The sequence below is a fragment of the Lissotriton helveticus genome, chromosome 1_1 (assembly GCF_964261635.1).
Source record: "Lissotriton helveticus chromosome 1_1, aLisHel1.1, whole genome shotgun sequence".
NCBI classification, from domain to species: Eukaryota; Metazoa; Chordata; class Amphibia; order Caudata; family Salamandridae; genus Lissotriton; species Lissotriton helveticus.
The window spans coordinates 1652569907-1652596803 of record NC_136057.1 but is presented as its reverse complement, the minus strand read 5'-3'; the positions used below and the strand labels follow the sequence as shown (position 1 = coordinate 1652596803).

At 43.8% G+C, this 26897-nt stretch overlaps 1 protein-coding gene across 2 annotated transcripts in view; it reads left to right on the top strand.

The window, feature by feature from the left end:
• The first annotated feature begins 2671 nt into the window (after positions 1-2671).
• CSRNP2 (cysteine and serine rich nuclear protein 2) overlaps positions 2672-26897 on the top strand; it is a 77274-nt gene continuing 53048 nt past the window's right edge. The window contains exon 1 of one of the 2 annotated variants that reach the window (XM_078688847.1): positions 2672-3375. The gene's annotated coding sequence lies outside the window, so the exon portion shown is untranslated. Of the gene's footprint in view, positions 3380-26897 lie in introns of both variants that reach the window. The other variant, XM_078688848.1, reaches the window with a different exon arrangement.

The window sequence follows — 26897 nt, the reverse complement described above, 5'->3', positions numbered from 1 at the left end:
AGGGGTGCAATGGCTCTGTTTGGCTGTAGGGGCCAGAAAAGAAATACCTTTAAAAAAGAAGTGGTCCTACAGCAGTTGCCAGATTTCACAAAAGAATTAAAAAGAAACTATTTTTCTTATTTTAAAGACTGCCACAGGAGAGGCATTGCTTAAATTGAGCCGGTGATAGGTTGTCACATGGTGGCGCTGTTTGTGTAATTAATTTTAATATAGTCAGATTTGTCACACTTGGAGGAGAGTGAGGGTTAGTAGTTGTGTTGAAACTGTATTTGGCAGTGCTGACAGCAGCAATGAGCGCTGCAAGCAGAAGTGGACTCCTGACAGGGCCCTAGCACTTTTTTTACACAAATTAAGCACTGCTGAAAGGAGGGGGAAACAGGCAGGTAGTGAGGGAGCCCTTCATGAGGCTGGGCTGGAGATGGCGGAATTTTTAAAAAAAAAAAAGATAAGCAAGGGTTGTGGTGGGGAAAGCAATAGATGAGCTGGGTGTGGGTATGAGAAGGTCGCTAGAAAACACAGGCACTCTCATAGAGTGCTGAAAGGATACGAAAAAGTAGTTCCTTGAACGTGAACAGTTGAAGGATACAAGTCATCAAGTTAAAAGTATGATAAGAAAGCTCTGCTTCGGGTGGGGGAGTACAAACGCAAGAGAAAAAAAAGCTATTGAACAAGAAGCAAGCAAATAAGAGTGACAACAAAAGCAACAAAAGTTAAGCAATGGGCCTGCACTAAGCCCTCTTTAAGTTTTTGGAATGTTTCACTAGAGATCATCATGGAGCAGATGGGGGTACTGCTTTGGGTATTTATTTATTTATGTATGCATTTTTATATAGCCCGTACTTTACCCGGAGGAGCACTTTACAATAGAACCAGTAACATTACATAAGACTTCAGAGTACATGAATTACATAAAAGATACAAACAGAAAAAAACTCTATACACACATAAGAATGGTAGTAAGTACATATATCTACTACAGATACTAGTGGTTAGAGTTACATATATGCAAGATGCAAATTCACTCAAGATTACATTTTAGGGAAAGTTGAAGTGATTAGGGTTGCACAAATATATATTACATATTTACACAGCATGATCTTCTCGCCATTGCTGGGGTTCTTGCAGTGCTCGTTCAGCCAGGCCTTCATGGTGCTGTTGCACTCACAGGCGGTATTCTTGGGCGTGGAGGGATCCAAGAGCTCGTGCTGGCCGTACGGGTAGAAGGCTGGGTGATGGTAGGGGGAGGCAGCATGCTGGATCCCAGGATGTCCAAGTAGGCCCTCACTGTTCCACCACTGACCATCTGGGGGATGATCGCTGGCCTGCAGAAGCCCCCAGGTGAGCGCACTGACCTCCTGTTGCTTGTGGGGCCCCCTTCTGGTTTCTCCCTCAGGCCACCTGCAATCTGGCAAGGCGAGGCAATCGGCCTCCAAAAGCCCATCTCTGGGGCGCTTGAGCTCCAAGACGTTCCTCCACTGGAGCCACACTACCGATGGGGCCTCCTCTGTTCACCGACACTGCCCCTGCTGCAAGCCCCAGGGTTCAGGCCCCATCTGCCGACGGCCACTCAGTGTTGCTGGAAACTGTTTGCTCACCGTCACAGCCACCGTCCGCAATCTTGGGGGTCACGTGTTGTGCAGCAAACTGAGGCCTCCATCCACCCGGCCACCTCAGTTCTTGAGCTACGGCCCAGTGCTCGTGGCAGGGGCCCCACCAGGTAAACAGTAGCTTACTTAGGTGGCACCCTGGGCCCTCGTAATCCGCAGGATGTGAATGGATGGTGAACCCCTGTTGAAGCCCCCCCCCCCTCTCCCCTTCCCCCTGAGAATCCTACTCCAGGGACGCCATCTGGCCTGGAAAATTGCATATTTTTGTGGCAGGAGGAAACACGAGAGGTTACTTTTGATGTAATACAAAGGTCTTTTGGAACAGGTTCATCTTCAGAGTTTTCCTGTATATCAGAGAGTCTAAGCTGGGCCAGTGAGCTTGAAGATGAAAGTTCCAGAGAATGGATCTTGAGATGTGCTGCTTCAGCCTAATGCTATTCTTTTCAAACGAGTTAGTCCTGAGAATCTTGTTGTTCAAGAAATGATTAAAAAAGGAACTTTCCACAAACGTAAACTGCTGCTTTAGCATTTCTCATTACAAAATGTTTCTATATTTTATGTTAAGGTTTTACTTGCAAATTTCACACTTTAATAAAATCCCTAAAATATGTAGCCCATATCTGCCTTTTTCATTATACCAATACTGTAATGTTTAAACGATAATTTACAGTTGTTGCATTGCTGTTAATGTTTCTTTAATAAATTAGTATTCAAAATGAAAATCGGACAATTTTCCCGAAACATACGTAAGAGTTGAGATGGTTTGCATGTAGCTTCCCTCGGCACTGCACGGGCTCTAATTGAAATACCGACGGAATTTGCAGCCAAATATCTTTACGAGCTCAACCCCATGCAATCTGCAGCCAAATAGCACTACGTGCCCGGAATCTACTCTCACTTCCGCCTTTTTGTATGTCACCCGAGATCCCAGAACCCTCTGCTCCCAGCCGGTGGGCGCAAAAGACTACATTTCCCTGCATGCCATTAGCTGCGTGTTACGTCACTGTCTGTATAAGAGCTGGTAACGTAAGACTTCAACCCATTGTTGTATTGTGTGGCGAAGTGAAAGGTTCGGGAGGTTTGCAGAGCAAGGAGACCAGCGTTCTGTTCCAAATCATTTTATGTTTATTTTTGTTATTATTTTTCGTAACCATGGGTGTCCCAAATGGAACGCTGGAGTCTGGTGCATTCTGCCAAGCATAACAACAACAAAAAGCAAAATTGAGGAAAAGCCTTTCCCCCAGGGGTGACAGTGACCGAGGAAAAGAAAATGAAATAAAAAGAAGCACGTTGTACGAAGTCGGCATCGTCCCCGCTGGGCGTAGAAATCTGGGGAACATAAGGAAAAAGAAAAAAAACGATGGTTTTGCACAATCATCTCCTTCCTCCTGAAACGTTTTAGATTTTTATGCCCTGTAATCTCCCACAGATGATCATTAGTTACATACATGTCTTTAGAGTCGCTACAGAGAAAATATGAAATCTCTGGACCATGTCTCCTCGAACACAAATAAATGCAACATATGTGTATTTATTTAAATACATGGCGGTGAAAATCTCCCTGCTTGGCGCTTCTATGCGGACGCTGGGGTATGTTCAAAGTTTCTCCTTGCATCGCCATCTCCCCGGCAGAAAACCCCGCAAAGAGGCTGTTTTCTCTGGTCCAGGACTCGCCCATGAAGAGAGCTACCCACCAAGCTCGTGATTGTCAAAGGCAGTCTGCGAAAGCAGCCCCAACTCCGGGGAGAGATCGGCTACAAAAAAACAAGTAGGTGCGGGCATTTGATTTTCTGTCCTTTCTGTTTCTGTGCGAAAAGCTGCATTTGAGCGAGGCTTTTAAATCCCTTTTAAATCCCACAGCTTTGTATTCTTTGCGAGGCGTTCCTCTGTTTAAGCCGTTGTATCTGCTGGAAGTAATTGGATGGTTTCGTTTTTTATATGCGCTGTTTTTTTTTTGTAGAAGTGTGTGTTTGTGGCAAATGCACGAGGTAACAATTGCAGCGAGGTTTACAAAAACAGCGCATTTTCTTTGTTGGTGCAAAGGAGGGGAGGTAGAAAGAATGCAGTGTGTAGTGTGGCACACGCAGGCATTTCTAATGTTCAAAGGCTGATGGAGCCACAGGGGGCTCTGAAAAACGCACAGTTGTGCACGTTGCAGAAAGGGTTGCACCTAGTCATTACACTGTCATTCTAAAAGCATGTGTACCAGGCTGATCAATATGTCTCCGTTTAGACTGTGCTATAACATTGATCAGACAAGGATAATTAACCGTTCTGTGTGCTTGGAGATAAGGACAGGTGCGTTTTTGTTTAAGCTATCTTGTGTCCTTTGGAGATGAAGTGTGCGTTTTACTCTCTTGAGTATCAGTAGGATATTGGTGGATACTGTCAATTGTGACCCAGTCTTTTGCAGATTCCCCAGATGTTTGTTTTCAGATCATTGATCGTTTTTTCATGTGCATGTATGGCATTGATAAGCTACCTATAATTGGTTGCTAAAAGTTATGTGTAGGTGAGCAATGCACGACTGCACTTATTTTTATGTGATTGAGTATGAATGCACGCGTATGCTAGTAGATGTGTGTTACATTACATTTTTATTGTGCTTCATTTGCACAAATATTTCTTGGTTTAAAACCTCGACGTTATTTGAATCCATTGGATAGCAGTGAATCAACTCCTACAAATTCCAGCGAATTGTGAATTTCAACAAATGGGGAGCACAGATTTTTTTTATATAATGCATTTTCTGCATAAATTTATAACAGGTAATAAAATACTGTGGTCGACTCGTGCTATCTCAGACTTGGGTTCCAATGATCTGAACAAAGCAAGAGCTGTACACATAATTTTTTATGCATATATTACTACCCACTGTTATGTTTTATTTCAATGCCTTCTCTCACGAAAGTATAATGTTGAGTCGTTGAATGATGTATGTAGGTTCATGCTTCATATCCCAAAGAAGTAAATCTTTAATGGAATTTCTACATTTTTATAAAACGTTTTTTTGAAGTTGTACTCTTTTATTGTTTTTTTTATATATGTGATGTATATTGCTTTTTAATGCTTTGCTGATCTCTGCGAATCTCTATAACAATAACACGCTGAATTTGAAGCCCTGCCTTGTTTATGATAATGCAAACACAAGGAGATAATGGACTGAGCGCTAAAACTTTTAAGACACTCAACCCCAGTCACAGATCTGGGTTTAATCCATCATCGTTGTTTAGCTCACTTCCCCACCTCAGTTCATACCCAGCCATATGCAAATCAGTCTTGACACTTCCTCATGAGAACAGAACAGTCCAGCCCGAACTACCAAGCCAGGTTTTCCCTGGACCCGAAACTAGCATCCTGGGACCAGTTTCGAGGGTAACACCCCCTATCAGCCATGCTAGCTTGAATCCAGTGGCAAAGTGAGCTAAGGACCCACATCTGGGCATACCCTGCCAACTTATGGCAAACACAAGGAGATAATGGATAAAGCACTGAAACTTTTCAGACACTCACCCCAGTCACTATTAGATGTGGGTTAAATCCATCATCGTACTTTTTTTTTTTTTTGAAGAGTTTTATATAGCGCGAACTTGACCCGACTCGGGTATCAGAGAGCTTTACATAGTACCAGTTACGTTATATGAGGACACACATTCATTTTTGTTAGGCACAGGGAGATAAAGTGATTTGCCCAGAATCACAGGATGTTCAGCGTCATTGCGGAGACTCGAACCCGGTTCCCCAGATTCGAGGTCGACCGCCCTAGCTGTTAGGCCAACTCCTTTAACTCACTTCACCACCCAAGTTCAGACCCAGCCATATTCAAATCAGTCTTGACCCTGTTCCTGATGGGAAACGGGGTGGCTTAGTGAGCAGACAGATGATGGATTAAACCCAGATCTGTGATTGGGCGTGAGTATCTGAAAGTTTCAGCGCTACGTCAATCATCTTTTTGTGTTTGCTTTGTTCGTCCTAAGATGGCAGGGTATGCCCAGACATGTCTGCTTTTACATGTGTTTGTATTGTCAAATACAAGTAGTTGTGTACATATTTTTTCCCACAAAATTTCCTACCCTAAAGGAACATTTCGGTTAAGTTTAAGTAATGTCTAGTAACCATTCAGATTTGCCATTTATTAGTAACCTCACCACCTAAACCCGAACGCTTCCTAATTCATGGCTCCTCGCGTTAAAGATCAACTGTGGCTATGTTTTTGTTCCATTCCATTTGTGCTGTTGATGTTAACTGGTCAATGAAGGTTGCATACTTTAATTAAACTTTACCATTCTGTTCTTTAATACCAATTTTTCAATGAATTTTCATAGTTTGAAAATAGAAATTGGATGTCACACTTGGTATCCAAAGCCTGAATGTAATCCGAAGTTACTGCTGGTTAGTGATTCCTGGGAAGATGTTTTTATCTAGGAATAAAGGAAATGACCTGTTGAAAGCTCACATGGAATATACTTTTTTTCTATGGTGTGTAAAACCATCTTTTCTTGGAATGAGTCCTCATTCCACCTACAAAATATTTTTTAAGCAGCGTGAATCTTGAGTATTATTACAAAATCCATAAATTCAACATGGCCATCATAATCAAGCAAATTCACTTTTTTGTATTGACATGTAATTTATGACGTCACACCAAGATATGCACATTTAAAAAAAATGGTGTTATAATACATTTCTGGATCTTAAATATAGAGACCCAATGTTTCACTGGTTAATCTTTAGTTGTGCAGATATCAAACTCTTGTGGGTTCCAAAATTCTTGATTGATATGTGCAAAGAATAATAAACTTTATTAGGAGATAGAGAAAATGACCTATCCAGGAAGTATTCATTTTACTTATCAGATGGCAGAATCAATCAGTTAATTATCCTTGGTAAATAATAGTTACTGTTGTGAATAAGGAAGATGAGTTGACATATCATTTATTAATCATAAACATCTCTCCAAATACTGAATAGATTTTAACTAAACCACATTAAACCCTATGCGTTGTATTCTCAGCTTCTGTATCATGCACATTCTGCTTTTGGCATGGTTGTGGTGACCATCTCATTGCTCCAGAGGTTGTCATCACATATCGAAGTCTGATTCTACATGTGATACATTTTTTGCATATGTTTTGTTCTGGTCTCTCCGTTGATTGTCTTATTTATTGAGCTGTTGGTGTATGATTTTGGAGTCTGGTAGAGGGACTAGGAATCATTAGAAAATGGTTATGCATCTCTTAAGTCAGTCAGATTCAGTGGATCACTGATCCTAGCTGGACAATTTCATTGTTAGTTTCTGACACTTTTTTTATAGGGACTGAGGATATTTTCCATACCATACATCTTGGATGTGCCCTCAACCCCACGGGATGCAGCTTTCACAACTCTGCATGAAAGAGCCCCCCCTTTCCCTCCGTCTGTCTGTATTTGTTATTTGTTCCATATCTGTACATTTGTCTGAATGTGTTAAAGGCTCAGAGACTTTGATAGGTATGAATACATATTTATGTAATTGCTTTAAATGGTACATCAATTTATTATTTATTTTTGTCTCACCTTGGTGTGATAATATATGCTAATTTTCTTTTTTTGTTTTTTTCTGTTGGATGTTGACATGTTTCAAACAGATTAATATACATAGAAATAATGTGGTGATGCTCAAAACCTTTAGTTTTTTTTACAGGTGAAGAATTTTGTAAATTGGTCAGCAACCAACTGACTTTTGACAATCAATCTCACACTACCAATTTGGGCAATGAATAGTGGAACAAATTACTGGCACTCAAAAAGAAAATCCAAAAACTAGAATCCCATGGGGAATTAATTTTCCAGTATTTGAGAGCTGGCACTATACCGCAAGGACTAGGTGTTAGGAACATACCTGGTCACTTTGTACAAATCAGGCAGTTTCTAGAAAAAAATGGTCCCTTATTAGTAATCGTTGCTCCATAGATTGGATGTTGCCCATAGTGGAGACAACAGGAGAAATGGTATTGGCCCTGACAAGCAAAACGCTAGAAATGGAACAAAAGAAAAAAAAAATGAACGCAGTAGAAATGGCTGAAAAGAATCTAGAGACGATAGAAAGCAAACTTCTCTCCTTTAATCAATGATATAAAAAAGACAGATACATTTTTTTTAAATCCCGGAGAATGAGGTACCAGCCCAAATGTAGAGGGAATTTAATTATTTCCTCATTGTTGTGGACCCCTGGACAGCAAGTGTCTACGGAGTGCCTAAGATCAAAAAGACCCTCCTTTACACCCCATTGTGGTCACCATAGGTTCCATAACGGAAGCTCTTTCCAAATATATGGATTTGTACCTATGTCCGGTGGTACCTCGAATCAAATCATTCTTTAATCATACCAGGCATATGATTACAGTAGTGGAAGGTCTGAGGTACAATGAATACACAAAAATCTTAGTGGCCTTAAACATAGAAGCACTCTATAGTAATATACCACAGGCAGTGGCAACAGAGACGGTAGACTCATTTAGACAGAAACATCTTAGTGAAGCCCTCAGGACATTTATCCTTGAATGCCTTAAAATTGTGCTCAGTTAAAACACCTTTTCATTTGGAGGTGAACTTTTACTGCAGAAGAAAGGAGTTTGCATGGGAGCCTCATGTGCCCAGAGCATAGCTAATATATACATGGGCAACTTTGAAGGCCGATTCAGTCACAATGAACGTGCCCCCTTTTCAGAAACAGTTTTAGCATGGTCTTAGTATATAGACAATATATTTTTTCATCTGGCAAGCATAAGAGTAAACCCTAAAAGTTTAGTGAATGGATCAATCTTTGTGATTTCAACCTCCGATTTATGGCAAATAAAAGTCGCCAGAAAGTAGAATTCATAGATATCTGGACAAAACTATATGGAAGGAAGACTCGAGGTAGACATGTTTGTTAAACCTACTACCTGTAACACATTACTTCACTTTAACAGTTACCATCAAATAAACCAGAAGAAAGGTATTTCGTTTGAACAGATCCTTAGATTGCGTTGTAACTGTAGCAATGAACATGGTTATGATGAACCGGCTGCAGACCAGAACGTATTTGTTCTGGCCTGCACAACCTCACTTAATCTGCATCAGGTTTTTCTACATGATGGAACATGCCCCTATTGCATGGCCTCATGCAGGCTGTTTGATCCTTGACCTGGAAAGGGCATTTGATTCTTTAGAGTAGCCATTTCTATTCATGGTGTTGCCCCAATATGGTTTTGGAGACAGATTTCCGAGACTCATTAGTTTACTATATACACTACCATTGACCCATGTGAAGACTGGCTCCCTCCTTTCCGATCCTATCCTTAGAGGCAGGGGCACGCGCCAGGGGTCTCTGCTCTCCCCATTACTCTTCTCCCTGGTGGTGGAACCGCTGGAGGCTCACTGGCGCACGCAGGGCGTTGTGTGGGGTATACTCCTCAGAGAATGGTGTTCATTCAGTCTCCCTCTATGCGGATGATCTTCTCATTTAGTTGAGGAGTATTTTTTTTTTTTTTGATGGTATTACTCCCACTCTCTGCCACTTTCCCTAACTCTCAGGCCTAAAAGTCAACTGGACCAAATCCTGCCTTTGCCCACTTGCTCCGATCAGTCTTGGCCCATGCATCGATCTGCTTGCTACCCCATCGCTGGGCAATCCAATACATTCCGATATTTTGGTATCCAAATTTATCATTCCCCTGTAGATCTTTTTGACGGTAATCTGATGCATCTATTGCTTCGATGCGTGCCCAGATCAACTTCTGGAGGACCTTGCTTTTGTCCGTCATTATTTTGTCAACATGCCCTTGTATATAAGTGCCTCTTTCTTACGCTTCTTTGAGGGAGAGGTCAGAACCTGCATTTGGAACACTTTCATGTTTAGAGTAGCGCTCCTTAAGCTTTCCCAACCTACTGTCTGTGGGGGTTTGGCAGTCCCCAACTTTGATCAATATTATTTGGCGTCCCAACTTCAATGGGTGGCTCGCTACTTTGCAATTAGTGGACACTGCCCCATTGTTATCGGCCTGGACTTCGAGCAGAGTCTTTCCACCCCTGTGCCCAACTGCTACTTCTCAGGCCGGCACTTTTATTGGTGGCGCATCTCTGCTTCAGATGAAGCCTCTACCTCACGAGGTAGAGTACATCATACACACCAGCTTTGGCATGCTGTGTGGGTAGTGCTACACCACCTCAATGGAAATGACCACTTGGACTGTGATGGGAGTCCAGACAGTGGTTGATCTCTATAGAGATGGTAAGCTTTTGTCCTACGAGTCACTGGTGGAGGACGGTCTTCCTTCTGGCCAGTTCCTTCTACACACATCACTAATAGGGACAAAGATGGGGGTACATGACCGGAGAGTCCTCTACGCATCTAATTATACAGTATCTACATGTTATGGGCCAAGGTAGGCATTAGGTGCACTGGCTGGCTGTCTTTTTGCGCTCACACCAGGTTCACTGCTTGTATCCCTCCTTTCGCGATGGGAGACTTACCTTTCTCAACCCTGTATGGACAGGGAAAGGTCCACCATACTGGAGGGTCCTACTTTCATACCTCACAATTCCTGCTTTCGCTTGATTCAGCTGTACATTGTGCACAGGGCCTACCGCACTCCTGCCTACATCAACAGATACTTTCACTGTACGGATGCTGCTTGCATCGATGTGGGCTAGTAAATGTGGATTTCATACACATGCTCTGAGCTTTCCCACACTTGCAGTACTATTGGTGGGGAGTCAGGACCTGTTTAGTACATTGTACTGATAGAGCTCTCTTTCACACAAGGGAGGTGTGCGTGCTCAACCTGTATCGGCACAGCCTAAACCACAAAGTCACATCCTGCTTCATGGACCTAGGTCTAATAGTGGCCAAATGGCCAATCACAGGCAGTAGGAAATCACCCGACCCTCCACACCTCACGGTCTGGGTGTGGCTGCTCTTCAACTGGATACAAGCAGAGAGCATCAAATTGCATTTGGAAGATGCCAAGGGGCTTCACAAGCCCCCATTGGCTGGTACCCGGGATGTCGTCATGGCAAATCTCCACACTGATATACCTGACAATCCCCTATTGCCAGAAGCCCAACTGCCCGCTATTTTCTTGGTGGGATACGCTGTCCCCCTGTCGTCACTTCCACTGTTGGACTTACTGCAGAGGATGCGCACCTCTCAACCACTACTGGTCCTGCTGATGAGGTATCCAGGGACAGCCCCAAGCAATTCAATTAGCAACTAGATGGACAATGTGGTTTGTTGGGGGGCGGGTGAGGGATCTAGGTCAGGCATGACCGTTACTACTAAGGTTCTTCCTTTACATACATTCCCATTTTTTTGATTGGGATCCTTAACTGTTTTTTCTGTCATTGCGTTTTATTGCTTATTGTGAACAGTACATGCTCATTTGATGTAATTTGCAGCCGTACCGTATTGCAGTACAACTTCTTACGGTTCGCGTATCCGCCTTCTGTCAGTCTGAATTTCATTAACTTTACAGGTGCTAAACCTGGCACTTTCAGTCTCTATTATTTATTCCTAACAAGGTAATCTGCCACATTGTTGTTGCTATTACAAGATATATTGTGCAATTGTTTACTGATGTCCCCATTGTATAATTTGTTCCTGTCATTTACGTAACTCTAATTATACAAAAAGCATTAAACAGATTCAAACAAAAAAATGTTTGAGCCTCAAACACATTCACACAAGGGTATAGACATAGAGCGGATAACGTCAGACGGGTTATTTTCTTTAATACGGTTTAGCTTGTGTTCCATTCCCCGTTGACTGATTTCAAGCAGGGGGTCCTTGTTAGGTCGAGCCTGGACAACGCATGCGCTGCTCTGCTAGGCACGCTGTATCCAGGTAGTGACTTGAAGCTCTGCCCATTCTCCACCAATATTTTCAATTGGCTTGTGTCATTGTCCACTATAAACTGTGGCTGTTGATTGGTCAGTAGGCTTAGTAGTCCCTCCTTTGTACCAACTTGTCTCATTTTGTAATCTCCCATGGCGACACTCCCTGTTACGTGTGTTGTTACTCAGTAGACTTTAATTACAGCCTCCGCTCATTATTTTCTCAAATAGCTTTTACTCTCCCCTTACGTACGTTAAAACTTTTTTATTATAGCACGGGAGCCTATTGCAATTGCAGTGTAATAGGTCTTGTAGTTGCATGAGTTTAAGCTATTGCATTGTAAATGACAATGCCTTTATCTGTTTTAAAACAACACGTAAATAAAAGGCATTGTCATTTACAATATTAATAGCTTAAACTCTCGTAAATGCGACTCCTATTGCATTGCAAATGCTTGTTTTTGCAATTTCGCTGACAAATTTGGCCTCAATTTCGCTATCCAAATTCTATTTGCAATGTGTGTTTTGCAGACCACATATTGTACTTTGTAAACTGCTTCAAGGCAGATAGAGAGGACTGTCTTGTTCCTGCTCGGCCAGTCAGATGAAACTGGCCCTGTAAATTGGCAAACTGTAATTCATGTAGGCCAACGATATGTAAGCAAATTATCAAGGCTAATGTTTACATGCGTAACAATGCAGATATGCTTGATTTTTCATTAATAACTGTGGATGAATGATAATTTTTGCTTTCTTTAATAACTCTGGATGAGCCAAGCGTCGGACATATATGGTGCCAATTCATCGAATAGGTTAAAGGTCAGTAACAAAAAGGGACTTCCCTGAGGACTAGGGACCACAACTATAAACACAGCCATAGCTCCTCAGTAATAAGTATATTCCTTGAATATTAAATCAGTAGTTTTTTTAATTACAGTTGAAAACTGAGAAAGGCTGAAATTAATCAGTGATCCATGGCTATACAATGCTAACTTCTTCTCACACAACATCCAGATGAGGATGGATGGAGGCCATCCAAGATATGTAGCATGCTATGATCATGGTTATTGGCCATGTCATTTGTCTGCTGCAGTCAGGAGTATAGGGTAGACAAAAGCATGACAGACTTTGTTATGAGGGAATCCTATGTCACCAGATATATAAGCAATGCCGATTGGTATGCGTTCTTTGCAGAGAACCACCGCGTCCTTTTCCCTCAATTTCCACATGGGACTTTGGCCATTCATCTGTGAAGAGGCCTAACATCAGCCTTACCCAGACTGCACTGAAGGCAGAGTATGGCTCATTGTCATGCCCTGGGCTCAGTGCAGCCTGACCAAAGTGTGTAGCCTTCGTTCTTGCTATAGGACTGCACCACTGCCTCCACTATGCACAGATTCACAAAGGGGGCGGTGATGGACAGAGTATCTGAATTAAGCAGAACACTCCTACCCAGTCAAAAGATCAGGGCTTGATCCATCACCGTTTTTTAGCTCACTGCACCATCCCAGCTCAGAACCCGGCTACATGCAAATTAGTCTGACCCTGGCCCAGTGCATCATGGGAACAGGGCAGACCAAACTACCAAGCCAATTCTTTACTGGGAAGGAAACAAGCTTCCGGGGACCGGATTCTGGCATTACAGCCGTCTTCGGCCCGGCTTGCTTGAATCCTGATGGTGCAGTGAGCAAGGAACTCACATCTGAGCATACCCTTCCACACTTGTGGTGGCCAAAACGATTCACAAAGGGGGTGGTGATGGACAGAGTATCTGAATTAAGCAGAACACTCCTACCCAGTCAAAAGATCAGGGCTTGATCCATCACCGTTTATTAGCTCACTGCACCATCCCAGCTCAGAACCCGGCTACATGTAAATTAGTCTGACCCTGGCCCAGTGCATCATGGGAACAGGGCAGACCAAAATACCAAGCCAATTCTTTACTGGGAAGGAAACAAGCTTCCGGGGACCGGTTTCTGGCATTACAGCCGTCTTCGGCCCGGCTTGCTTGAATCCTGATGGTGCAGTGAGCAAGGGACTCACATCTGAGCATACCCTTCCACACTTGTGGTGGCCAAAACGATTCACAAAGGGGGTGGTAATGGACAGAGTATCTGAATTAAGCAGAACACTCCTACCCAGTCAAAAGATCAGGGCGTGATCCATCACCGTTTTTTAGTTCACTGCACCATCCCAGCTCAGAACCCGGCTACATGCAAATTAGTCTGACCCTGGCCCAGTGCATCATGGGAACAGGGCAGACCAAACTACCAAGCCAATTCTTTACTGGGAAGGAAACAAGCTTCCGGGGACCGGTTTCTGGCATTACAGCCGTCTTCGGCCCGGCTTGCTTGAATCCTGATGGTGCAGTGAGCAAGGGACTCACATCTGAGCATACCCTTCCACACTTGTGGTGGCCAAAACGATTCACAAAGGGGGTGGTGATGGACAGAGTATCTGAATTAAGCAGAACACTCCTACCCAGTCAAAAGATCAGGGCTTGATCCATCACCGTTTTTTAGCTCACTGCACCATCCCAGCTCAGAACCCGGCTACATGCAAATTAGTCTGACCCTGGCCCAGTGCATCATGGGAACAGGGCAGACCAAACTACCAAGCCAATTCTTTACTGGGAAGGAAACAAGCTTCCGGGGACCGGTTTCTGGCATTACAGCCGTCTTCGGCCCGGCTTGCTTGAATCCTGATGGTGCAGTGAGCAAGGGACTCACATCTGAGCATACCCTTCCACACTTGTGGTGGCCAAAACGATTCACAAAGGGGGTGGTGATGGACAGAGTATCTGAATTAAGCAGAACACTCCTACCCAGTCAAAAGATCAGGGCTTGATCAATCACCGTTTTTTAGCTCACTGCACCATCCCAGCTCAGAACCCGGCTACATGCAAATTAGTCTGACCCTGGCCCAGTGCATCATGGGAACAGGGCAGACCAAACTACCAAGCCAATTCTTTACTGGGAAGGAAACAAGCTTCCGGGGACCACTATGCACAGAGCACAAATGCCAGTCGGAAGTACACACAGGTCATAGTCTATGGCTATGCCCTGTGAGCAATACTCCTGTATTCTATACTCATTGAACATGTGCTGGAGGCCCCATGAACAACATTTGCGCCCCCCGCAAACCTGAACACTGTGAATGGTCTGTGTGGTAGTGCCTACTCACAAATACCCCATTCCACATTAAATTAGCTATTTGCATGATCTGAGAGTCCCTGGACGCATCTTTTAAGTTTGTAGCCATTCTTTCTGACTGCTCAGTAAGGAAGAGATGCTGACAGTTCGCCTATTTAATTTTCAGATTACAAACCTAAATGATAGTATTTTTTCCTTAAGTTTTCCCTGCCCATAAAAAATAAAAATAGCTGGTAATTGCATAAAAGTACAGGCTTTGGAAAGGCCTCAATGTCCCCACATGAGTCTATCAGTATATTTTAGGTTTAAATCTGTTTATAGAACAAATACTTGCAGAATTGTCAGTTAACACCATATCCGTGTAAGACTAGTTTCAGCTCCACTGTATACACTTATCTGATCTAAACACAAATTACCTGCTTACCTAGTTCCTAGAAGGCCTGCCAAAGGCCCCATAGAGGTAAAGAAGAGGGAAGCAGAAATACCACTCAAAAACATAATTGATTCCACCTGGAGATCAGTCCTAGAAACTGCAGCTACTTAAACCACTTGAGAAAAACAATGCTACATTCAGCAAAGGTTCCCACTATGCCTTCTGCTCCAGTGTGCATAACCTACCCACATTGTGTTCTCAGAGCATTCAGATAGCTCCATATATAGGTTTTATTAGAAGGGGTTAGCAAACCCTGTAAAGAAGCTAGGAGCTTCCCATAGTATTCCAATTTGAGCCTCAAATGGAGGCCCCTTGAAGTCACAAGTCTCAGCAACACTTTCTCACTTTTAACAGTAAAGGGCTCCCTTTTTCTGATATAATTGTAAGGTGCAGACCAGAGAAGAACAAGCCTACTCACACTAATCTGCTGTTGTAACCCACAGATGAGCTCTGAGGTGCATAAGGTCACCATGCCCATCAAGTCTGAAAATCCAACTGCTGAGTTATTTCTCACCAGTGTCTGTTCAGGGACATATTGTACCACCACTCCCCCACAGCTCTCCCCATCACTCTTTTCATTTCTTCAGCCAGTGACTCCTTCGAGATGAGTGACATTACCCTCAGGATCCTTAGGGAAGTGCTCCTCACTGAAATTGTTGAAAAGGGTCAGTCCTTCACATTTGACCCGACCCCACCCCAATTCCAGCCTGCATTTTTACTGCTTTTACCTGTTTTAGTGTTCTTTGTTTTAACTTTTACGTCTTTGTATAGCACATTAATGGAGCAATGTCGATTCTTGAAGCCTGCGAGTTGAATCTCTTCGAAAGAATTTAGATATTTCTTTTTTACCCTTCCCATGAGTTGCATTGCTTTAATTTCCTCCCTTTTGCCACAATAGACCCGTTCAGTAGGCAGGGACTGGAAAAGACTATTTCCAAAAAATGGCTAGCAAAATTTGCACTTATCTGGACTCAAACAAGGCAGGCTTTCTTATGTTGAGCTTAGTGTGTGTCTCCACCGGGGGCCTGCAGAAGTTGCAGGTTTTCCTCCTTTGCCAGGGATCAGTATGGCATTATCTCTTGCATTTCTCTCTGCCCATCAGTCCTTCATGTGGGAGAAAAAAGAAACACCGGGTGCCTGTTTGTGCTGCAGCTCTGAGTAACTTATTCCTTTCTCACCACACTTTACCTCATCATGCTCCAGTACTTCCCATCTGCTTTTCAACAAGCAAGATAGACTCTTGATAGGAGAAACACCTCTATCTCCTAAGCTCTCCAACTGTAAATTGCGATTTCACTTGTGGTCCATTGATCAGTGCCAGCTGAGAGAGACACTTTCCACACACCATGCACACTCTGATGAGCACCAAGCATTTTTGGTGCATTGCAGCAGGCAGAAAAAGGGGATCTCCTCAGAAGCTCAGAGACTTTGCTACGATCTTGGGTCCTGTTGCATTTTTTTGTCAACCATTTGACTCTGTCTACTCAAACTGAAATATAACGTTCACAGACCAAACTGTCAAAATATACATTACCCTCCCCATGCAACAAAAAGGACTTGCTTCATGCCAAGATTGCTAGTGTTTCATCTAGCAGTTTTTCACAGTTGGATCATGAAACTTTCTAAAGGTTCTTGTGGGATTTTGGAAGGGTGTTGGTAAGAGAATATCTCATGCGTAGTGTGTATTTCTGCTCCGAGTGTCAGCCTGCATGTTAAAGCTGTTATCCTCTCTTTATATTTTTGGACATGGGGTCATGCTAACCTGGAGTGTGCCTATAGGCCTGGGAGTGTCCATGAAATTGGGAAGTCCTGGACTGTGAATTGGAGAGGCACGCCAATCATGCCCTCATAGTAGGCAAGGGATCAATGCCCTTATCTTGGGTCCATTACGTAAACCAGTGGTGCTCCATGTATTTATAATTTGTAGTGTGGTAAGACTTTTTCTCTGTGTCAGTGACAGCGTGGTCTATGGACCCCACTCATGTAAAGTTTCACTGTTGTATAATAATTTTTTGTTTGTTATGTTTTTATTGGTGGTATTCATATAACAACCATACATTTCCATATATGTGTATTACAATAATTACAATATTCTCGTTTCCATCCGAGAAGAATACAATTCTGCTTATCATAGATTATTCTCTACCTCTCTTCTTATCTTCTATTTTATCACACAAATTAGACATAATACGGTCAGGTTTTGAACTGTAAACAACAATAACTGTAAACATACCTCCCTCCCCGGTCATGAGCTGCTATGATTTCCCGGGAGCTAAGGAGCCTTCTCCTTATCTTATATCTCATCCGTCTGAGTTGTGATCTGGCGTGGGAGGAACCCTAGGCGCCACCAGTGTGTCATTTCTACCCTGGTTGTACTGGGATGGGTCTACCTCCTCTCCCCCGCACCCCTCCACCCCCGGGGGTTCTCTTTCTTGAGCTATATCTGTTATCATTTGATACCAGACCCTCGTGTCGTCCTCCAGTTTATCGTCTTTTTTTACTTTTTTCATTCGGACTAATTCTGTGGTAGCCCATTCCTGTTTACTGTTGTATAATACCCAGAACTTTGCGCTAGCATTGAATGTGCATGTCAAACATGTATATTTGTGGTGTGTGAGTCTCAGTACTGGGGCCATTGGGATTCAGTTTGGATTCCCCTGATCCAGCCTGGCACAAGATAAAGATTGAGATGGCTTCCTCATACTGTTGAAGTGTATTGCTTTCATTCATGTGGCTCTAGTTTGATGATCCATACATTGACATGAAGAGATTGGCCATAAGGCTACCTTGAAAAATTCAATTTTTTGGGCAAAGCAATGCTGATCTGTTCTTCCTGGGCACTGACATTTTATAGATGATAGGGGTGGGACTGCAATTTCTGTTATTCATAGTGATGAAGTTTTAAGGTAGGACCTGTCCCTTCATTGCTCCCCGATTACTGCTTCAGGAAGGTGATACCAGTCGGGCAGCAAAATCTCTCTGTTTTGCCCATTTTTGGGATACTCTGCTTGAAGCCAGTCCTATTGGTGCTGGCTTTCCACAAAGGCTGTGACTGGAGAGCATCTTGAAAATGACATTTGAAAGAGAATTAACTCACACAGGTTCTGAAACCTTAGACAGGGGACCCACGTCCTCTTCTGGAAGATGTGTGTAAAAGTGTGATCCAAACCATATCACTTAGTTCTAGTTCCAAGTTCTCCACAACCAAAGAAGGCGGTTTTCTGCAGAGTACTTGAAGAACTGCTTTGTAAGCAGAGCTGGTGTCTGCATCACAGGCAGTCTCTTGAAAGTGAGAGGCTATCACCTAAAGTCTGCACTTTCTGCGGGAGGAGCTGCCTAGATCCTAGACACCTGCTTGCTTGCTGAGACAGGGAGAGTGTTCCTTGGCCCTGCAGGAAGAGAAACTGTCCAAGAGGAGAAGGTCCCGCAAGTTACCGTCATGAAGAATAGGCAGAGATTAAAAGACTGCCGGAGAGAAGCCGAAACAGATCCATGTGTGAAAAAGTTTTCTCAGTTTTCCCTAAATGGTTCTCTGTGTTAACCATATCATGTCTTCTACAGAAAGCAAATGTCATTCTATGTCAACAGCCGTGGCAGATGAAAGACTGGTGCTTCAGCTGCCCATGTCATAGCCTGTGTGCCCCACAAATGCCGAGTGTGCACCCTGATCAGCCCGAAAGCCACAACTGTCGGCCTCTCATCCCGTCTGCACACTCCCAGTGAGACCACAACTACACAAGAGGATGTTGCATTAGATCTCCCGAAGTCTTCAATTTTTTTCAGTGAGGACCTGACTGCAGCCCTGATCACTCCAAAGCTGGCACCACAGGAGTGAGACTGCTGCACATGTCCATCGAACATCGAAACAACTCAAATTCCAAAAACTGGGAAGTGGACTGAAGCCTGACGCACAAACTAAGACTCTGCCCATAGGACTATTGCCTGGCGGAAGAAACAAACTGAAGTGTTAGGTCCATAAACACCTTGGGTGATTGATTTGCTTGCACCGGAGCCTAATCAGTTAACAGGGATGGGAACTGAATGTTATAAAATAGTGAGCAGGATTTTAACTCTTTATTGCATTACCCCAATTTTTCTGTGTAGCACTAAGTAACATTATATGACTAAAGTACTTCTTTAATCAAAAGTCTTGTACTGGTCTGGACAATACTTTTTGTGCCTGTTGGTTCATTGCTGAGTTCTGGGCCTTTGCCTTCCACACTACCCACCTGAAAAGAATCTGTGATTGCTCAATTTCGCTACCCTGAGAGTTAAGTGCGGAAAGGGCATTCATAAAGGCTATGGGTTGTGTTTTTCCAAAACACTTCATTGAAGTATGCCAAGAAAAGCAACTAATCTTCTGCATGGGCAGAGGAAACCAGGCCCTGACCTCACCTGAATGACATGTTTTCTATGCGTAAGAGACCCTGTGCCTACAGGGATATCAATAGCTGGTGGTGCTGATGTCACTTTATTATAGGAGTGATGGTCGACAGGATTGTGCTTCCATGGTGCGACTGTTCAAAACAAAGATGACCATAGGTAGAGGATTTTTGATTTAAATGATATTGATCTGGATAGGTTTGTCCCGGGCCATTGGAATTATGCAGCAGGGGAGGGCTAAATTATGCGGCAGGGTTGACTAAATTATGCATCAAGAAAATGCTATATATATATATATATATATGGCATAATGCGGCACATTTCCTGATAGTATTACTTTATTATTTTGTCACTTGTTAGTACCGTCTGGGCATGAGTTGCACCTCGTTATTATCAGTTTAACACGCACACATAGCAATAAGCAAGAGAAATGTGACCAGCCAGCCTTTGCAAATACGGTACAAAAGGGGGTGGTGATGGACGGAGCATCTGAACCAATCAAACACTCACACCCAGTCAACAGATCTGGGTTTAATCCATCACCGTTCTTTAGCCCACTCTGCCATCTCAGTTCAGACATGGCCATATGCAAATCAGTCTGACCCTGTGCCTCATGGGAACAGTCCAGCTTAAACTGCCTAGCCATGCCTTCCCTGGACCGGAAACAAGCTTCATAGGACCGGTTTCTGGCATTTCAGCCGTCTTCAGCCAGGCTTGCTTGAATCCAGTGGCAAAGTGAGCAAGGGACTCACGTCTGAGCATACCCTGCCAATTTATGGCGAACAAAGCGGTACAAAAGGGGGTGGTGATGGACGGAGCATCTGAACTAATCAAACACTCGCACCTAGTCAACAGATCTGGGTTTAATCCATCACCGTTCTTTAGCCCACTCTGCCACCCCAGTTCAGACATGGCCATATGCAAATCAGTCTGACCCTGTGCCTCATGGGAACAGTCCATCCCGAACTGCCAAGCCATGCCTTCCCTGGACCGGAAACAAGCTTCCTAGGACCGGTTTCTGGCATTACAACCGTCTTCAGCCAGGCTTGCTTGAATCCAGTGGCAAAGTGAGCAAGGGACTCACGTCTGAGCATACCCTGCCACACTTATGGTACCGCTTTAACCTTTGCAAATAGCCTTCCACTGCGCAGAAAAATGTGTTGCTGCGTTTTTAGTAACTTTGAAACCGTTTGAGCTAGAAACAAAATAGTTTTGTTTGTTAAAATCTACAGTTTATGCAGCAGATGTGTGGCAAATGCTATCGTTCCATAATTATGCGAAAACCACCGCACCCGCACATTCGCATAATCCCAGTGGGCCTGGTCTGTCCTCTGTTCGCTAAATCTTCTGCAAAGGTCTAATGTCACTATATCGGATGTGTGTGTTTCGTTGTTTTCAGTAAAACGATTCTCCGAAGGGTTGCGGGGAGGGTCATCACTACATCACGTGTGATGTATTGCATAGTAATGATATCATAGCCACTAGTAAGTTTATAATTACTGTACTTAATTCCACCTATTTTTTCCTCCTGGAGGTAAGGCGGAGTTAAAAAAAAAATTGTAATTAGGTAATCACCTTACAATATTGTGGTGGGTTGATGTGAATACTATATTTTTGTTGCTCTGTCATGTTAATCTCGACATAGAACGGCTCCCAAGTGCATGACTATTTACATCCTGCCTGTTTTCAGAATTCTAAAAACGGCAATAAGAATTGTTGATTTTTTTTTTCTGTGTAGAATGGTTTAAAATTTCATGCAGTGCAACTATGATTAACGTAAATGTTTTTCACCTCTGTGTGACATCCGATACAAGTCAAGCTTCTCGATAGAACTATCTAGATGTCACTTAGAATTGCTTAGTGAATAACATTCCTGTTATTCAGTTACACATCTACAAATCTATATGTCGTGCATTTAAGGCTTTATCTCATAAAAGTGTTGTGTTCATGCACCAATCCCTTTTATCCCCACTGTATAGTGCTCTTTAACATATTTTTTTTTTGCAGGGCTTAAATTGGAGGCCAGCACTATTGACCTTGCTTGTTTTCTTTTGGTGGTGGTGGGAGGCTTTTCTTTATGGCCTTAACTGCAGGCCAGACAGGTTGTCTTTGCCAGTGGTTGGTTGGAGGTATATTCACCATTTGCACAAAGGTATTCTGAGTATATGCCAAGACCTCCTAATTTTAGTAGTAGTAAAATGTATTGGATACATTTTAAACGTATACCATATTTTAAACAACATAAAAAGATTTAAAAAAATAAGGATTTGAATGTCACTCAATTATCATACATTGGAATCATAATTAACCAGAAATGCCCTGCAGTTTTACAGCGCATACAAGTTATGCAGTTATTTTTGCGCAATGAATCGATGTGCTTTCAATTGCTTTTAGTCTTTCATAAGCTATGTCCAAAAATCGTGTCAGTTTCACGATAAAAGAATTGAATTGTAACTGAAAGCAAACTGTGATAGCCTTCTTTTTTAAAGTGCGCAAAGATAGCTGCCTGAAGGAACGTAACAAACATTACTATGGACATCACTCAGCCAGGGGCAGAAACTGACAATCTGATCCAGAGATTCATTTCGATAATTGCAAAGTCTAGAGGTAAGAGAACTTGATTAAAAATTCCAAGAACCTTCAAACTCTTTCATTTGCATACATAATAGGCGGAATCTCTGAATATTTTGTTTTATTGTTGTCTGTAGATTAGAGTCCATATACTTTTGGTTAGGGTCCATTAGTAACTGTTTGTAGGTTGGTTTTTGTAATAAGTCTCCCAGGAGGGATGTCGCCTGAAGGCTTACCCTGATAACATTTTTGTGAGGAAACCTCAAAAGATAATTAATGGACGGCAAATTATGATTTGCGAAAGCTGCGGTGATCTGATCAGAGAAAAGACGAGAGTTGATCAATGAATTATGTTTCAGTTCTTGATATATCCTGCCTCTCAAGGAATCCACATTTACAGAGGCACAATCACAAAAATAAGAAATTTTCTGAGTCCGGTTGTCCACCTCAGTTGATGGAAGGTTCCGTTCCAGTCTGATCATTGCATGTGGGGTTGAATTTCGTAGACTAAATGAACAGTGTGCATTTTGGATGAAAGTTGATTCTATGTTCTTTATTTTCTTTTCATTTAGAACTGTCGAGGAGTACGTCAAGAGTGGAATCAGTTTTGCCCTAAAGGCTGTTATTGTGTGCCTGATTGCACGCCTTTTGTATAATTGTGCAAATTGTTTTAACACTTTTGTGACGTGATGGTCTTTGTTTTTAGAGAATATAGGTGTTGTGCATGTGCTAGGCACCTATTCAAATGAAATCCCAGCTAGACATATGAGTTTACTGACTCCACTGTATTGTTTCCTAGCTTCCAATTGAATTTCTGTACATTCCTTGCGAAGGATATAATGTTGGCTGTTAAATCGTTCCTCTGGTTATGTTAAGAGATGTGAGTTGATGGTGTAATCAAATTGGAGTTTAAGAGCAAATCATGAGGTTGTCTACATATGTAGATAACCAACAACAGAATTTCCCAGTTGTGATGGTAAAAATTCTGGTTTCTGGCTGTAATTACCTATGTCTGAGATCTATAGTGAAATAAGAGAGGCGGCTAAGACACAGTCTTGTTTTAGAATATTCCTAATTGTGATTTTTGGAGATACATGTGATCTGTCTGATTACTTATTTCGTACCCAAGAATTTTAGTGTAATGCGATTATAAGGTGCAGCAAGTTGGCATCCATTAACATTTTTGAGAGCTTTGACTACAGGGCAGTTGCGATTTATCTTATCAAAGGCAGATGAATAATCCACAAAACAAACACATATTGCTCTTCTACGCTGTAATGCCTTATCGATTAGAATTGTTAGTGCAAAAATATTGTCAGCAGTCGCGCAACCTACTCTGAATCCAGTTTGGTTGGCCGACAGCAAGTCGTTTAGAGTTATTGTTTTTATTAGGAGCGACAGTAAAGTATGTTGCGAAAAGTTTGCCCTCTGCATCGAGTAGTGTGATTTGGTGAAAGTTAGCTGGCTCTTCCCTGCTTCCTTTGTAGGTCTCGCCTACAGCATTGCTTTAGCAAAGCTTGTTTGGCGAGATTATAGTAAGGCTTTCAAAAGTCTACCAAAACTGCAGATTAGGTACCGTGCACATCGCCAGCCACATCGCACACCATTTGTCTGAGCCTCGGCATCAGACTTCAAAGGAATCCTCTCCCCCGCCTCCCGCATCAGACTTCAAAGGAATGCGCCCCCCCGCCACAGCAATGCCGAGAGCTTGTTAAATAAACGTTCTCTTAAATTCATTGCAGCTTTCTTCAAAGGTACTGCAGTGTTTTTAAAGAAACGTTCTCCTAAATGCATTGCAGCGTCCTTAAAAAAACGTTCGCTCAAATGTATTGCAGCGGTCTTAAATAAACTTTGACAGGTATTGCAACGTTTTAAATTAAATGCTTTCTCAAATCTATTGCAGAGTTCTTAAATAAACTTTCTATCAAATGTATTGCAGCGTTTTAAAATAAACTTTCTTTCTCTTTACCTCTCTTGTTTCATTCTTCACTCCTTTTTTTCTCCTTTCATCCTTCCTTTCTCCTTTCATCCTTCCTGTTCTCCACTCACCTCATTTTCTCCCTCTTCTCTGTATCTTAGTCTGTCAGTCTCCCTTTCTCTCCGTCTATAATTTTCCTTCCTCAGATCTTTCTCTGGCCCTTCTACATCCCTTCACACACATCACAATGTTTCTTCTTTCCTTTCGTTGTATCTCCCACTCCCTCCTCTTTCTCCTCACCATAGCTACATAGCGCACGTTTCATTCACTTTCCTTTTGCAGCTTTCTCGTTGCTCCACGTTTTATTCTCTTTCATAGCTCTCACTCACCCACCTCTTTCCGTTCTCCCAATCTCTCCCACCCTTCCATGTTTCATTCTTTCTTCTTGCCCACCTCGTCGCACTCTTCTCTTTCCTCGCATATCTCTCTGACTCTCTTTTACGTTTCCCTTCTCACACATCGCTTCGTTAGTGGTAGGACGCGCTTTGTAAATACAATAACTATCTTCAGCCACTCTTCCCTATGTATCAAATCACTTTGCTCGCTTTCTTCGCTCCCATTCTTCATCTCCACTATCATATTTCTTGCAAGTTTCATGTTCGCCCTTCCGCTTTATTATTATTGGTGTTCCTATTTCTTGATCTCCCCGTTTCTCCACCCTTGAGCTCACACGTTTTTTCCCTCCACTGTCCCTTCTCTACCCACGTCACTTTCCATATTTCCCTCTTCCTTATCTTCATTTTTGCTTTTCCATTCTCCTCCTCTTGCTGTACTTTCACTCCTGCCACTCATCTTTTTTTGTTCTCTTGTCTTCATTTCTTCCTTAAATTCCGCCCCATATTTTACACATCGTCCCTCCTTTCTTATCTCTCGTTTCTCTTCCTCTTTATCTCTTTTTTCCCCCACTCGTTTTAGCCAGACTTTCCCTCTTTTTTTAATTTTCACTTTCTTCTCCCCATTTTCTGCCTGAAGCTAAGGTTAACTGGTCTGTCTGAATTCATGAAAGCCAATGAAACAATAGCAGTAAGGACATGAAGTAACTACTAGGAGTCTACTTGTTTGTTTACAGTTTGTGTCACCTAATGGGCGCTGCGCACGAGCCCTCTTAAACGTCATTGTATCTTGAAAACGTATGGACGTCAAAGTAACGCACGCTCTTGTGTATGCACTCTTGCTCTTCGTCTTGTTTCCGACTAGCCCCCTCTCTCGTCCCTCCTCTGCTTTGCCGTCTCCCTTCCACGACCATGCCACCTCTCCCCACCCTGTCCACTTTCCTCTAATCTTGACTCTCTCGCATTTACTGTATCCACCCCCTCTTCATCTTGTCTTCTCCGCCTGCCTTCTACGCCACCCCCTGCTTTCCACAACTTCCCTATCCGCCGCTCCCTCCCTCTCTACTTGACGCTTCGCTTCTCTCTCCCTTTTTACTCTCACTGCCTCTTGTATTCAGCCGTCCATCACCACCACGTCCATCACCACCACGTCCATCACCACCACGTCCATCACCACCACGTCCATCACCACCACGTCCATCACCACCACGTCCATCACCACCACGTCCATCACCACCACGTCCATCACCACCACGTCCATCACCACCACGTCCATCACCACCACGTCCATCACCACCACGTCCATCACCACCACGTCCATCACCACCACGTCCATCACCACCACGTCCATCACCACCACGTCCATCACCACCACGTCCATCACCACCACGTCCATCACCACCACGTCCATCACCACCACGTCCATCACCACCACGTCCACCACCACCACGTCCACCACCACAGCCACCACCACAGCCACCACCACATCCACCACCACGGCCACCACCACATCCACCACCATGGCCACCACCACATCCACCACCATGGCCACCACCACATCCACCACCATGGCCACCACCACATCCACCACATCCACCACCATGGCCACCACCACATCCACCACCACATCCACCACCATGGCCACCACCACATCCACCACCACATCCACCACCACATCCACCACCACATCCACCGCCACGGCCACCACCACGAGGCCACTACCACGTCCACCACCACCACCACGTCTACCTCCACCACCACCACATCCACTACCACCACCACCACCTCCACGTCCACTACGTCCACTACCACCACCACGTCCACCACCACCACCACGTCCACCACCACCACCACGTCCACCACCACATCCACCCCCACCACCACCACCACCACGTCCACCCCCACTACCACGTCCACATCCACCACCACGTCCACCACCACCACGTCCACCACCACAACGTCCACCACCTCCTCCACGTCCAAGTCCACCACCACCACCATGTCCGCCACCACATCCACCACCACCACGTCCACCACTACGTCCACCATTACGTCCACCACTAGCACGTCCACCACATCCACCACCACCACTACCACTACCACGTCCACCACCACTACCACGTCCACCACCACTACCACGTCCACCACATCCACCACCACCACGTCCACCACATCCACCACCACCACGTCCACCACCACCATGTCCACCACGTCCACCACCACCATGTCCACCACGTCCACCACCACCACGTCCACCACCACCACGTCCACCACCACCACGTCCACCACCACCATGTCCACCACCACCACGAGGCCACTACCACGTCCACCACCACCACATCTACCTCCACCACATCCACTACCACCACCACGACCACCACCAAGTCCACCACTACATCCACCACCACATCCACGATCTATCGCCCTCACTCTATCTATCGCCCCTCACTCTATTGCCCATCACTCTATCTATCGCACTCGCTCTATCAATCTATCGCACTCGCTCTATCAATCTATCGCCCTCGCTCTATCAATCTATCGCCCTCGCTCTATCAATCTATCGCCCTCGCTCTATCAATCTATCGC